The 14,956-nt window shown below is 37.6% G+C and overlaps 1 pseudogene; it reads right to left on the bottom strand.

Annotated features, from left to right (window-relative positions):
- Positions 1-1,425: 1,425 nt before the first annotated feature.
- Positions 1,426-2,432, bottom strand: LOC113879553 (annotated as a pseudogene).
- Between the last annotated feature and the right edge of the window lie 12,524 nt (positions 2,433-14,956).

Raw genomic sequence — 14,956 nt, 5'->3', positions numbered from 1 at the left:
GGTGATGAGAGTTGAAGTCTAGGCTTTCTGCTCAGCCTTTAATGATGGGTGTGGATCACAGGTTTTCCATGGTGTTAGACTAGAATAAGGCAGTTATTATCTCAGAATTTGCTGTCTCATTGGGCTTCTACTTTCCTGGTCTTTTGGCGACAGAAAGCAGGCTTTCCTTTGGGCTGTTATGTTTATATCTATTGGTATTTCCAGGCTGGAGGCCTCTCTAGCACCCAGTCCAGATGTATGAGGCAATAAAACGACAGTGAACTGAATTTTGTGTTATTTCTTGGCTGTCAAAATACCTAGTTGGCCTGTTTTCTTCTCCCTACTTTACAGAGTCCCCCTTTGTTTCATTAATATATGATGTTCAGGGGTTTTAGTTGTAGCAAGAAAACTATAGAATAAGTGTTATCCAGACCTGGAAGTCCTGTTTGTAAATGCTCTTTTGAATTTCTATTTTTGTATACATTTTACACTAATCATATAACATTAATATAAGTATACATATATTAAGTTACAAGTAAGTATGCAACCACATGTATAGAAGGTACATGCCCTTCTACTATGTACTAATGGAGTACATAGCCGAATTCAGATTGCAGACCACTGGTGGGATGAAAGCGCTGCAGCATGAAGGCACTCTTTCCTTGGCCCTTCTACTAACTTATATGACCTAGAGTATTCCTTTTTTAACCTCTAAAATGAAGCAATTGGGTAAAGTTGAAGTTTGTCAGTCGTGTCTGACTCTTTGTGACCCCATGGACTATACAATCCATGGAATTCCCCAGGCCAGAATACTGGAGTGGGTAGCCATTCCCTTCTCCAGGGGAACTTCCCAACCTAGGGACTGAACCCAGGTCTCCCACATTGCAGGCGGATTCTTTACCAGCTGAGCCACAGGGGAAGCCCAATTAGGTAGGATGGTCTATAATACCACTTCTACCTCTAAAACTCTTCAAATAAAACCAGCTAGTATCAATTCTTGCCTGGAAAATCCCATGGACGGAGGAGCCTGGTAGGCTGCAGTCCATGGGGTTGCTAAGAGTTGGACATGACTGAGCAACTTCATTTTCACTCTTCACTTTCATGCATTGGAGAAGGAAATGGCAACCCACTCCAGTGTTCTTGCCTGGAGAATCCCAGGGACGGGGAAGCCTGGTGGGCTGCCGTCTGTGGTGTCACACAGAGTCGGACACGACTGAAGCGGCTTAGCAGCAGCAGCAGCAGCAGCAGTATCGATTCTAAAAGATGTAAAATACCACATGAAAATCGTTTCCCTCTTTCTTTTTTTTTTTAAATTATATGACATTTTTATTTTAGGATGAAAAAACAAAAATGAGAAAACAAACAACAAAAAACTTGAAATAGGCTTGTCAAATGATGTAAATTCATCCCTTCCATGGAAGCAGAAGGTAGATCAGTGCAGGTTATACTCAGGCCTCATACATCCTGCTTCACTACTGCTTGCACTCTGCTGGGTTTTGATCCTTCTTTGGGTCATAGTCTGGATCATTTTCCTCATCTCCTTCTTCTTCCCCTTCCTCATCCGCTTCTTCACCTTCTTCATCATAATCGTCATCATCTTCAATAGCTTCTCCAGTAAAGCATAACACTGATCTTGGGATTATATGCTCACGTAAAAAGTGACCAATTTCAAAGTCTGCAGTGAGGATAGCTTCAGAATCATCATCCACATCTCCACTCTCAGGAACTTCGGGAGGGGCAAAAAAATTAAAGAAAGAGTCATTAGAAACTGTTTTGGTCTCAGTACGAACTGTCCCATGTCCCTTGTGTTTCTGCTTCTTCTTAATCATTTTCAAAGTGACATTCTTCCCTTTTTTCCAGTCTATCTGGCACCCTGTACAACCCATAATTTCCGGTCCATCAAAAGAAAAGGGATCAGAATCATCTGGTTCTGACCTCATCCTGTATGTCTTTGTCAACACTTCATTTGTGATATATTCATTGGGTTGAAAGTGAAATTCTAAGACAAAACTCATAGGTTGACCAGCATCTGAGAACTTCACTTTAATATCTTTCAAGTGCTTCAGAATAGGCTCATCATGTTCCTAAACCATATCACTGAGCAAGTCAACATTCTTAAAAACGGTCAATCAAAACTCAGGAAGTCCCTTGGGATCTTCTTTTTCTTCATCCTTTTTCTCATCTTCAATCTTGGCCTTTTCTTTTAGCTCTTCCGAAATTTCATCTTCCTCATCTGGTTTCCATTCACATTCTTCTTCCGTAGGTTCATAAATGGCATTAATGATCACAAATCGTTTATCAAACAGAGGCTGATAAAGAACAGCATACTTTCTTTCAAGATCATGAACTTCCTCATAGAATTTGGCTTCTATCTGTGCACATTTAACTTGAAGGTTTTTGAGAGCATTCACTCGTCTTTTAACTACCCTAGGCAAGTTGTCGATGTGCGCCATGTTGTACAAATGCCAAGTATCGGTGGCGAGGGTGGGGAGCCGAGCGGCGGAGCTGCGCAGGCAGTGAGTGACTCAGGGCTGCGGCGGGAGGAGCAGGAGGCGGCACCGTGAGCAGATGACACTAAAAGAGCCGTTTCCCCTTTTCATATTTTATTTAAAGCACTTTTTAAATCCTGAAAAGTATTCATTCCCTCAGGGATAAGCTTTTATCCAATTTGTAATTACAGTAATAATTAAGATTGATATCAAAAACAGCAAAATTAATTTTCTTAAAAAGAGTCTATTATTCTATTCAGTAGGTTGTCTTGTTTCATCGATGGTTAACTTTGCTGTGTGAAAGCTTTTAAGTTTAATTAGGTCCCATTTGTTTATTTTTGCTTTTATTTCCTTTGCTTCTGGAGAAGAGATCCAAAAAAAAAATTGCTTTGATTTATGTCAAGGACTGTCCTGCCTTTTTTTTCCCTCTAATTTTATAGTATCCAGTCTTACCTTTAGATCTTTAATCCATTTTGAGTTTATTTTTGTATATTTTTATTAGATCATGTTCTAATTTCATTCTTTTGTATATAGCTGTCCAGTTTTCCCAGCACCGCTTATTGAAGGGACTATCTTTTCTCCATTCTATATTCTTGCCTCCTTTATTATAGATAAATTAACCACAAGTATCACACTGTTTGGTGACCCTAGCTTTGTAGTACAATCTGAAGACAGGGAGCATGATTCCTCCAGCTTCTGATATTTGCAAATGATATGATTGATAAGGGATTCATATCCAACATATATAAACAGCTCATACAACTCAACATCAAAAAACTAAACAAGCTGATTTACAGTGGATAGAAGAACTGAATAGACATTTTTCCAAAGAGGAAATTCTGGTAGCCAACAGCCACATGAACAGATCAAGAACTCAGCATCGCTAATCACCAGGGAAGTGCAAATCAAACCTTCACACTGGTCAAAATGGCAATCACCAAAAAAACACAAATAACAAACGTTGGCAAGGATGTAAAGCAAAGGGAACCCTCTGGCACACTGTTGTGCATGTGTGCTCAGTAGCTTCAGTTGTATCCAACTCTTCACGGCCCCATGAACTGTAGCCCGCCAGGCTCCTCTGTCCATGGGGTTCTCCAGGCAAGAATACTGGAGTGGGTTGCCATGCCCTCCTCCAGGGGATCTTCCCAAGCCAGGGATCTCTTATGTCTTCTGCATTGGCAGACGGGTTATTCACAAGGAGCGCCACCTGGGAAGTCCCATACACTATTGGTGGAATATAAATTGGTGCAGCCACTGTAGAAAGCAGTATGGAGAGTTCTCAAAAAACCTAAAAATGGAACCACCATATGACCCAGTAATTCCACTCCTTGGTGTGTATGTGGGGGAGGAAAACCCCACTAATTCGAAAGGATCCATGCACCCCAGAGTTCCTAGCAGCATTATTTTCAATTGCCTTGGTGTGAAATCAACCTAAGCATTCATGGACAGATGAATGGATAAAGAAGATGTGGCATGGAGTGGAATATACATAAAGGAATTCTACTCAGTGATAAAAAGAACGAAATTCTGCCGTTTGCAGCACCAGGGATGGACTTGGAGGAAGAGAGCTACTGTATGATGTCACTTATATGTGGTTTCTAAAAAATACAACAAGCTAGTGAATAAGAAAAAAAAAAAGAAGCAGACTCACAGATACAGAGAACAAACTGGAATTACCAATGGGGAGAGAAATGGAAGACAGGCAATATGGAGGTAGGGGAAAACAGAGTTATTACGGGATTACATTAAATCATGTGTGTGAAACCTTTGAAAATTGTTAAGCACTGTAGAATTTAAAGAGTCTCTCATTCAACTAAAAAAAGAGAAAAATTAAAGAGTCTATTATCCTAATTATCTGTGAATTGTTAAGTTCAGGGTTATATTATCTTATTAAGTAATTTCATATTTTTCCTTGACATTTTTCAGTAACATGCTCCCCTCCCACACTTTTCTGATTAAATTAAAAAGGTCAAACATCAGAAAGAGAGGCTATTGTACTGTATGTCTAGTGGTCCAAGAAAAGAGACTTTTGTTTTTTGGCTCTGTATGTACACATGAAACATATTCATTCTATCCTAACGTATTATGTGTGATTGTGTTAGTTTGCTAGGTCTAGCATAGCATAATATTGTAGACCGGATCGCTTAAGCAATATGAATTTATTTTCTCACACTTATGGAGCTAGATGGCTGTTCTCTTGCTACCACTTCACATGGTGGTACCTCTGGGCATGAATGCTCTGTAGATCTTTCTACTTAGGACTCTTCTTGTTAGGACTCCAGTCTGATTGGATTAGAGGCTTCCCTAAAGGCTTAATTTTTAACTGTAAGGCCCTACCTCTAAATGCAACCACATCCTGAGGTCCTGGGGGTTAGGGCTTCAATATAGGGATTTTAATGGGAAACAATTCATCCCATAACAACTACATTCACCATTCTGCCATTAAAAAGTAAATTCTTTAAGATTTTGAGATTATACCCAAAAGGGCTATTTTGTAATGACCCTAGTTTTAGTTTTGCTAATACAATACTGGAATGTATGTGTATGTGTCTGTGTATGTGACATATTTATTCCAAAGAAGCTAGCTTTCCTCAGATTGTTTCAAGGCTATGGACTGTCAAAATGCTCCACAAGCATGCAGTTTAACAGTGACTACTGGTGAACTGCCATCTATGGGGTCGCACAGAGTCGGACATGACTGAAGTGACTTAGCAGCAGCAGCAGCAGCAAAAACATAGGTCAACATTCAGAAAACTAAGATCATTGCATCTGGTCCCATCATTTCATGGGAAATAGATGGGGAAACAGTGGAAACAGTGTCAGACTTTATTTTTGGGGGCTCCAAAATCACTGCAGATGGTGATTGCAGCCATGAAATTAAAAGACGCTTACTCCTTGGAAGGAAAGTTATGACCAACCTAGACAGCATATTCAAAAGCAGAGACATGACTTTGCCAACAAAGGTTCATCTAGTCAAGGCTATGGTTTTTCCAGTTGTTATGTATGGATGTGAGAGTTGGACTGTGAAGAAAGCTGAGTGCCTAAGAATTGATGCTTTTGAACTGTGGTGTTGGAGAAGACTCTTGAGAGTCCCTTGGACTGCAAGGAGATCCAACCAGTCCATTCTAAAGGAGATCAGTCCTGGGTGTTCTTTGGAAGGACTGATGCTAAAGCTGAAACTCCAATACTTTGGCCACCTCATGTGAAGAGTTGACTCATTGGAAAAGACTCTGATGCTGGGACGTATTGGGGGCAGGAGGAGAAGGGGACGACAGAGGATGAGATGGCTGGATGGCATCACCGACTTGATGGACATGAGTTTGGGTGATCTCTGGGAGTTGGTGATGGACAGGGAGGCTGGCGTGCTGCAATTCATGGGGTCTCGAAGAGTCGGACATGACTGAGCGACTGAACTGAACTGAACTGAAGAACATAGGTCACTTAGAGATGCTGTACTGACATAATTTGGGAATGAGGAAGCAAATTTTATAGGTCCAATAGAATAATATTGCTTAATTATTGTTTTATCTAAAAACTAGATTATTTAACCAATTTTATCATTACCCAATAATCCATGATTTTGTTATCTTGAAAATGGGATTGGTTTGTTAAAATAGAAATTAAAAAAAAAAGTTTTACTAGGTTTAAAAAATCAATTTTAAACATCCTTTATTCCATCAGCTTTTGAATCATGTGCTTATAATTTTAAAAGCACTATACTTTAGCATTAAGAAAATTAGATTGGCACTTATATTTCTAGCCAATTAACAAAAAGTATGGTTAGAAAGTAGCAAAGCAAATACTTTACAATTTCACTTGTCAATGATATTTCATGAAGTTAATTAAATTCTGTCATAATAAAATACAGTAAAAAATATATATTCTATCACTTACTTTCTAAATATAGCATACATCACTGTTTTGATTTCTGACAGCAGAACTGATGTTCTCCTGAGGTGTCAAATTTGATTTGAATATTCAATTTAAAAAGCTACCAAGTGTCTTGCTAATTTTAAAGAAATGGTTTTTCAGATTTTATGTCAGCTTAATATATGTCACCATTATGAATTCTTTGAAATTTTGTGCATTTTTAAATGATTCTATTTTAAAAGCCTCTAGATATAATCCTTGTTAGCAGAGCCAATACCGCCCACAATTTATTAATCTTATTTATACATTTTTTCCTGCAGATATTCAATTTGTGAATATCTTTATTGCCCAAGTAATAGTGCTATTATTCACATTTTTAAAAGTGTCCTAGGGAAAACAAAAATAAAGTAAATGTCACAATAGCAAGTCACAAAATTTATTCTAGAATACTCTGCAGCTATCCCATATGATGTTTCTGAAGAATATTTAATGACTTCAGAAAAATATTTTGGTATATTAAATTTGAAATCATATTAGAAAACAACTACTTTTAATATTACTTTATATACATACTCACATAGGAGAAATAGAAGATTAACATTAACTGAGTTAGTAGCTGATAGATTATTTTTATTTTGATTTTTCTTCTTTCCAAATGTTCTAAATTAGCAAATACCACTTTTATAATCTCCAAAAAACAATGCATGTTATTCCATGTTAGAAGCACAGCTGAAGTACTTGATTTTGGAAAAAGCTAGGCCATTAGATTATGCAATTCATTTTATTTATTTTGAGCCATTTCAAACTCAAGTTACTGATTCCTTCAATAAACAATTATTAAACTGTTACCAAGTATCAGCATTTATTCTGTATCAGTTTTAATAATTGGTTCTGGAAATACCCACAGGTATAAGATGCAAGTTAAAATCCTTATAATGTGATAGATGCTAGAGAAATAGCACTGAGAAAATGCTATGAACATATCAGGCCAGGGGAGCTAACTATGTCAGACTAGGTCACAAGAATAGAATTTATCTGAATCTCATTAACTGAGTGCTGTGAGGAAATGTCTGAAGTAGAGTTGGTTTCTGTGACTTGAGCTTTTGAGCAGAGTGGATATAAAAGACTATTATCTTGAAAAAAATTTGCTGTATTTATAATCTTCTGATTGTAGTTGAACAGTTTTATTCAAAAAAAGCACAATAACAAACATTTGCTATGTTTGGGTGCTAAGGGATAGAAGGGTAGGTAAAACAAGAGTCTTGCCCTTGAAGCTCAGATTCTAAACCAAGTGTTTTTCTGTCCTATGTAATATGAACACGTGATAAAATTTTTGTTTAAAATCAGACAGTAAGAATTAGAAAATACATTACTTTCCTTCTTTTGTAGTGACTGTGAGGAGGATGAGGGCTAAATGCTTCAGCAGAAATCATGGATATTAGTTGAGATTTTTGCACTGAGTGCTCAGTTGCTCAGTCCTGTCCAACTCTTTGTGATTCCATGGACTATAGCCCACAAGGCTCCTCTGTCCATGAGATTTTCCTGGCAAGAATACTGTAGTGGGTTGCCATTTTCTCCTCCAGGGGATCTTCCCTATCCAGAGAGAGAACCTGTGTCTCTTGTGTCTCCTGCATTGCAAGCAGATTCTTTACTGGTGAGCTAGCTGGGGAAACCCCATTTTTGCACTGCTTTATTTTAATATAAATGTTTCTGATGATTAAAATGGCTTTTTTTTTTTTTGAAAAGATGCAGGGGATATGTCACAAGTTAACACCATGTAAATCCATTTATCATTCCATTATGAGATATTCAAAATTGTATATAAAAACAAAGAAAATATTGGTTAAAGAAATAAATGTTAAAATGAATCTTCCTCATAGGTGACTTAAATCATTCTATTTCTCCAAAGAAAGTGAAAGTGTTAGTCACTCAGTTGTTTCTGACTCTTTGCGACCCCATGGACTGTAGCCCACCAGGCTCCTCTGTCCATGGAATTCTCCAGGCAAGAATACTAGAGTGGATTGCCATCTCCTCCTCCAGGGGATCTTCTTGACCGAGGGATGAAACCTGGGTCTCCTGCACTGCAAGCAGATTCTTTACTGCCTGAACCACCAGGGAAGGTCCTAAGCAAGTAAAATTTATTTCAGTAACTAATTTTTAAAAAAATTCAACTTGCAAGGTTAGATATAGTTGAATATGTACTAATAAAGAGAAGAGAAAGATATGCTGGGCAGTGATAGGACTGCTGTGATATGGACAAACCAACAAGCATTCACATCTCATTGTCTATACTTGTTGACTTTGGCATTCAAGCAGGGCAGCAAAGTGTAAAAGTTAAGACATTCTAGAATGCTCTTCATTTATCTAAAAGAGTAAGTACATAATTCTTTTCTTGAATACATTCTGAAACAAGTCAAAAACATAATGATTTTTTTCCAGTTTATGAGGACTTCAATTTTCTTTAGTCTGGATGGCAAATTATTGAACAAAACAAAATATACTTATAACAATATATAAAATCATATAAAGAATTTATATATTTAAAATAAATACAAAATATATAATTCAAGAAGTGAATATTCTAATTTGAGCTGTATGAGGTAGAGATGTTTACTTTGATGATATGTGAGATCAAATGTGTAAATCAGTTTAAAATAGTAGAGTATGGGTAAGAAGTTTACTGTGGTTGCAATAATATGATTTTTTATGATGTTATGTTTGAGGATAAGAAATAATAAAATATAGCTTTAATTTCATATAAATGACTTAATTTAAATTATGCAGCCTTTTATCCTAGTGGAATATGAATTTTATAGTAATAAGTGAGTTTTAGAAATAAAGTCATTAAAAATTTTTCTAAGCCAAGAAAAGCAAATTATTTTTTTCTCAAACTATTAAAACTATTTTTCCTGGTTATGTCACGAAGAAAAAAAATCTGCCAAATTCTTTCTCTTAAAAAGTTTATTTTCCAAATAAAGCATTAGAAACCACACACAAGAAATTTCAGCTCAAAAAATATTTTTTTCCAGGAAGGAACCCAAACAGCAACTTTGTATTAATTGTACCTCCTTTACTCTTTCCTATTAGTTTTTCAGGATTTAGTCAGTGCTTTATAAAAAATACTGAATAAACAGCATGTAAAGTGTCACAAAATAACATGTACTAAACAGAGTAAGTTATGGAATTGTATCAACTGATGGGATGTATTTGATATTCATAGTTATAAAATATTTGGCTATGAAAACTTGTAAGATCCAGTAAGAATGGAGGAACAGTTTGTATCCCTAGAACCAATGGGTCTTGAAAAATAAGATTAGAAGAATTGCATCTTTATATATTTTTTAAAAAATGCTGCTACTAATGGTTTCTGAATTTGAATGTTGGATCGACATGATGAAAGCTGATGTGCACAAACAGAGTTGGCAACTGTAAGCAATAGCCTTCTGAGTATACTGAAGTCCAAGGAAAAAGTGTTTCATTCTGTTTTCTACAGGAGACTTGAGCAAATTTTGTAATACCTTGGAGCCAGTAGATTTTAGTTCTCATTAGAACAGCAGAGTCAAAGTTATTACTGTCCAGGAAGGAATGATGTTTAGGGGAAAAAGTCTAGCAAAAGAACATAGATTTAAATAGAAATATTTGTAAATGCAGGTATTTTGAATGTGTGCAAGATATTAAACGTTCAACATTTTGGACAAAAAAATTTTAAAGTTCACTCATGACTTTAAACAGAGAGATATAGGTAAAAAAATAAAAAAACTTCAAGCTAAATCCTGGAAGCTGGATCTATTTTTTCTAGCCCACTGATGAATATAAAAAAAATAAAAATGTCCTCCAATAGCTGAGACAATTGATATTTTAGAAAAAATAGGTCTAGAAATCAGTACATGTACTCAGATAGCTCCCAGATTGATTAAATTTCTTATAAAGCAAAATTATAGAGTAATAATGGAAAATAAAAACTACAGATGAATATTTTTTCTGATCTCAGATTGCTGCTGCTGCTAAGTCGCGTCAGTCGTGTCCGACTCCTAGCGACCCCATGGACTGCAGCCCACCAGGCTCCTCCGTCCATGGGATTTTCCAGGCAAGAGTACTGGAGTGGGGTGCCACTGCCTTCTCCCGATCTCAGATTAGGGAGAGCCTTTCTAAGCAATACACACAAAGGCAGAAAAAGAAAAAACATAAAGCAGCTTGAAAGATACAACCCCATAAAAAGTTAAAAGATGAGTGACAAAAAGCATTTGCCTCTGTGTGTCTGCCCAGCACGCTATCTGCCCAGGTGGGCACGCTATCTGCCCAGGTGGCGCTGGTGGTAAAGAACAAGCCTGCCAGCGCAGGAGATGCAAGTGATATGGGTTTGATCCCATCTGATCCCTGGGTCGGGAAGCTGCCCAGGAGGAGAGCATGGCAATCCACTCCAGTACTCTTGCCTGGAGAATCCCATGGACAGAATATCCTGGTGGGCTACAACCCATAGGGTCGCAAAGAGTCAGACACAACTAAATCGACTTAGCATGCATAAGAAAGGAATGGCATTCCTTATATATGACAATCTCTTATTCATTAATAGCAGGAAATATTCCAATATAAAAATGTATGAGGAACTTAGAACATAATATTTGAAAAGAAGATATACATGTGATCTATGAACACATTAAAATGTGTAACCTCACACATAAGCAAAAATTAAATAGAAAAATTCAGTTATTGCCTACAAGTTAATTCTTTGGGGGAAAGAATGTTTAAAAAACTTGGCAATCTCGTATTGCTAGTACATGTTGTTTTTAGCTTAGTTCAGTTCACTCGCTCAGTCGTGTCTGACTCTTTGCGACCCCATGAACCGCAGCACGCCAGGCCTCCCTGTCCATCACCAACTCCCGGAGTTCACCCAAACCCATCTCCATCAAGTCGATGATGCCATCCAACCACCTCATCCTCTGTCGTCCCCTTCTCTTCCTGCTCTCAATCTTTCCCAGCATCAGGGGCTTTTCCAATGAGTCAGCTCTCTGCATCAGGTGGCCAAAGTATTGGAGTTTCAGCTTCAACATCAGTCCTTCCAATGAACACCCAGGACTGATCTCCTTTAGGATGCACTGGTTGGATCTCCTTGCAGTCCAAGGGACTCTCAAGAGTCCTCTCCAGCACCACAGTTCAAAAGCATTTAATTGATGCTTTTCAACTCTCACATCCATACATGACTACTGGAAAAACCATAGCCTTGACTAGATGGACATTTGTTGGCAAAGTAATGTCTCTGCTTTTGAATATGCTGTCTAGGTTGGTCATAACTTTCCTTCCAAGGAGTAAGCGTCTTTTAATTTCATGGCTGCAGTCACCATCTGCAGTGATTTTGGAGCCCAGAAAAATAAAGTCTGACACTGTTTCCACTGTTTCCCCATCTATCTCCCATGAAGTGATGGGACCGGATGCCATGATCTTCGTTTTCTGAATGTTGAGCTTTAAGCCAACATTTTCACTCTCCTCTTTCACTTTTATCAAGAGGCTCTTTAGTTCCTCTTCACTTTCTGCCATAAGGGTGGTGTCATCTGCATATCTAAAGTTATTGATATTTCTCCCGGCAATCCTGATTCCAACTTGTGCTTCTTCCAGCCCAGCGTTTCTCATGATGTACTCTGCATAGAAGTTAAATAAGCAGGGTGACAATATACAGCCTTGATGTACTCTTTTTCCTATTTGGAACCAGTCTGTTGTTCCATGTCCAGTTCTAACTGTTGCTTCCTGATCTGCACACAGGTTTCTCAAGAGGCAGGTCAGGTGGTCTGGTATGCCCATCTCTTTCAGAATTTTTCACAGTTTATTGTGATCCACACAGTCAAAGGCTTTGGCATAGTCAATAAAGTAGAAATGGATGTTCTTCTGGAACTCTCTTGCTTTTTTGATGACCCAGCGGATGTTGGCAATTTGATCTCTGGTTCCTCTGCCTTTTCTAAAACCAGCTTGAACATCTGGAAGTTCAAGGGGAAGTTCATGGTTCACGAATAACCTTTATTTTCATTTACTCTTTCTAATACAGCTTATGTCTACTCATTCATTCTCTTTGCAGATATGTACTCATTCAAAACTTAAAGTGTAGTCATACTGCTGTAAATTTATTCCTCACCTTGATCATTTGTCATTTTATAGTTAAGTGCTTTTCTTTGAAGGCCTCCTGTCCTTTTGAGGGTCTCTGACTCTAGGATCATATTTGTTTTTTCTTTGCAGTTTTGAAATTTGCTTTCTTAAATAATAAATTAGTTTTACTTCTTGGTAAAAATGAACTTCACTTCTTTTCTGTTTTATTTGCCACAAAATTATCAATAAGACAAGGTAACATTTTGTCACAAGCTCAGGCTTTAGCAGAACAATACTTTGGCAGATAATTGTATGGTTGATATCTTCATTAGGACATTATTTTTCTGTTGTGCCAGCTTTGTATCATTAACTTTATTTAACCTGATCTTGCACACTATCATTTATGAACTCTTGTAAGGAGACAAACAATATAAAATAGTTGTCATATACATTAATCATCTATCGTCCATTCATCATCCGTTATCTTCATGCTTATAGCTTCCAATGATCAGTTGTGTAAAAAGGAGGCCGTTCTGGGACCATACTTTCTCTTTCAAATTTCAATTTTCCACATTAGTATATAATTTCTCTGCTTTCAGTTTTTTAGGCTGTAAAATGATTGTACTTGGGGATAGATAGGATCCTTTCAGCCTAATTACATTATGTTTCTTACTCATTTTTCTTTCTCCACTGTCTGTTTCATCTGGACAAGGTATATTGTGCTTCCAAACTGACAACTATTCAAATCAGGTTATTCTGAATTCTCTTTCTGATTACGGATTGTGAACTGCTGGACACTCAGTATGCATCTGTTTTTGCCATTTGTGGTGTTCTTCAAAGTATCTGCTTTTAATTCTGAGCAATTTTCTTTACCTTCAAAATTTAACTGAAATTCTTTTACATTTGTTGAATAGTACTCCATTTCCCAAAGTGTGTTCTGTGGGACCCTTTCTGAGACTCTTTTTCTTCTTGTTTCTCTTTATTCACTCTCTTGCATCCAGTAATTTACCAGCTTCTTAAAAGTGATTCTAATTCTCCAGAATTACAGTTCCTTAGAATTCTCTCTCCTGCCCCTGGTTTTCTTCTCAATTACTTCCAACATCCTTCAAACTATTGAGAAATCAGAGTATAGGAAACAAGTTATTGTTCCACAGCTTTCTTCCTATGTAGGACATCTAAGTTCCTGTCTCATATAACTGATGACTGCCTCAATCCCTCCCTTTCTAGTGAGCTCATCTAATCTCACTTTGAAACATCTCCACACTTAACGATTTTCAAGTGTATTTCTGACCATCCTCTCTTTCCTGAACTCTAGACTCAAATACTCAACTGTAACTGTTATTTCTAAGTTGAATACCCAGTGGCATCTCAAATTCAACACAAAGCAGAAATCTTATTTCTCCCCAAACTTGCTTCCTCCCTGTCTTCTCTGTATCAGTTATCAGCACTACCATGAGGCTAATTGCTCAGAAATCTAGGAGTCTTTCACAACTCTGCTGTTTTGTTACTTCTCATAAACATCTGATTCATCATTAAGACCTTCAGATCTGACTCCAAATTAGATCCTGCAACTTTACATTTTTTAGTATCTGAACTTAACGACCAGAGTCATCCAAGCCATATATGTCTTTAGACTGGACAACTGCTAATATCCAACCTGGTGTCTCTGCTTTGACTCTTTTCTCCTATACACAGAGCCAGAGAGTGATTTTTTTAAAATGCTAATTAAATCTTATCATTCCCTGCTTTAAAATCTTCCAGTGGTTGGACAGTGCACTGAGAATAGAATGAAAGCTCTTTTACAATGGGCTTTCAAGACATTTTGTGATCTGGCTTCAACCACGTCTCTGACCTCATCTCAGGTACTTGCCCTTCTTTTCCTGTGCCTTGAAAATGCTAAGTACATTCTTGTGTTAGTTCCTTTACACCAGCTGTTTCCTATGCCTAGTTCGTAATTCCCCCTGATCTTCTTAAGGGCCTTTTCTGTCATTCAGGTTTTGGCTCCAAGTTAAGCAAAACTAGCTTTTTGTAAGGCCTTGTAAACTGACCAGCAGACTTTTTTGTCTGGTAATAGGAAATTGTGGGAATATTGACTTTATTCAGACTTTAAAAGAAAATGAAATACATTTTCTGACATTAAAAAACAGCAGAGAACCAAAAGGCATAGCATTAAGAATAATTCCACTCTTCTCCTTGTTGTTCCGTCACTAAATTATGTCCAACACGTTTGAGACCGCATGGACTGTAGCCCACCAGGCTCTTCTGTCCATGGGATTTCCCAGGCAAGAATACTGGAGTGAATTGCCATTTCTTTCTACGGGGGATCTTCCTGACCTGGCGATAGAAGGTGAATCTCCTGCATTGACAGGCAGATTCTTTACTGCTGAGCCACTGGGAAAGCCCATGCTTCTTCTAGCTTAGCTGAATCTGGTATATTAGGGAAATTGCTTCCGCAATGGCTCAAGGGGTAAAGAATCCACCTGCAATGCAGGAGACGTGGGTTTAATCCCTGGATCAGGAAGATCCCCTGGATGAGGAAATGG

The sequence above is a fragment of the Bos indicus x Bos taurus genome, chromosome 21, assembly GCF_003369695.1.
Source record: "Bos indicus x Bos taurus breed Angus x Brahman F1 hybrid chromosome 21, Bos_hybrid_MaternalHap_v2.0, whole genome shotgun sequence".
NCBI classification, from domain to species: Eukaryota; Metazoa; Chordata; class Mammalia; order Artiodactyla; family Bovidae; genus Bos; species Bos indicus x Bos taurus.
Note: the sequence above shows the minus strand (reverse complement) of the source record. Positions and strands in the feature narration are given on the sequence as shown.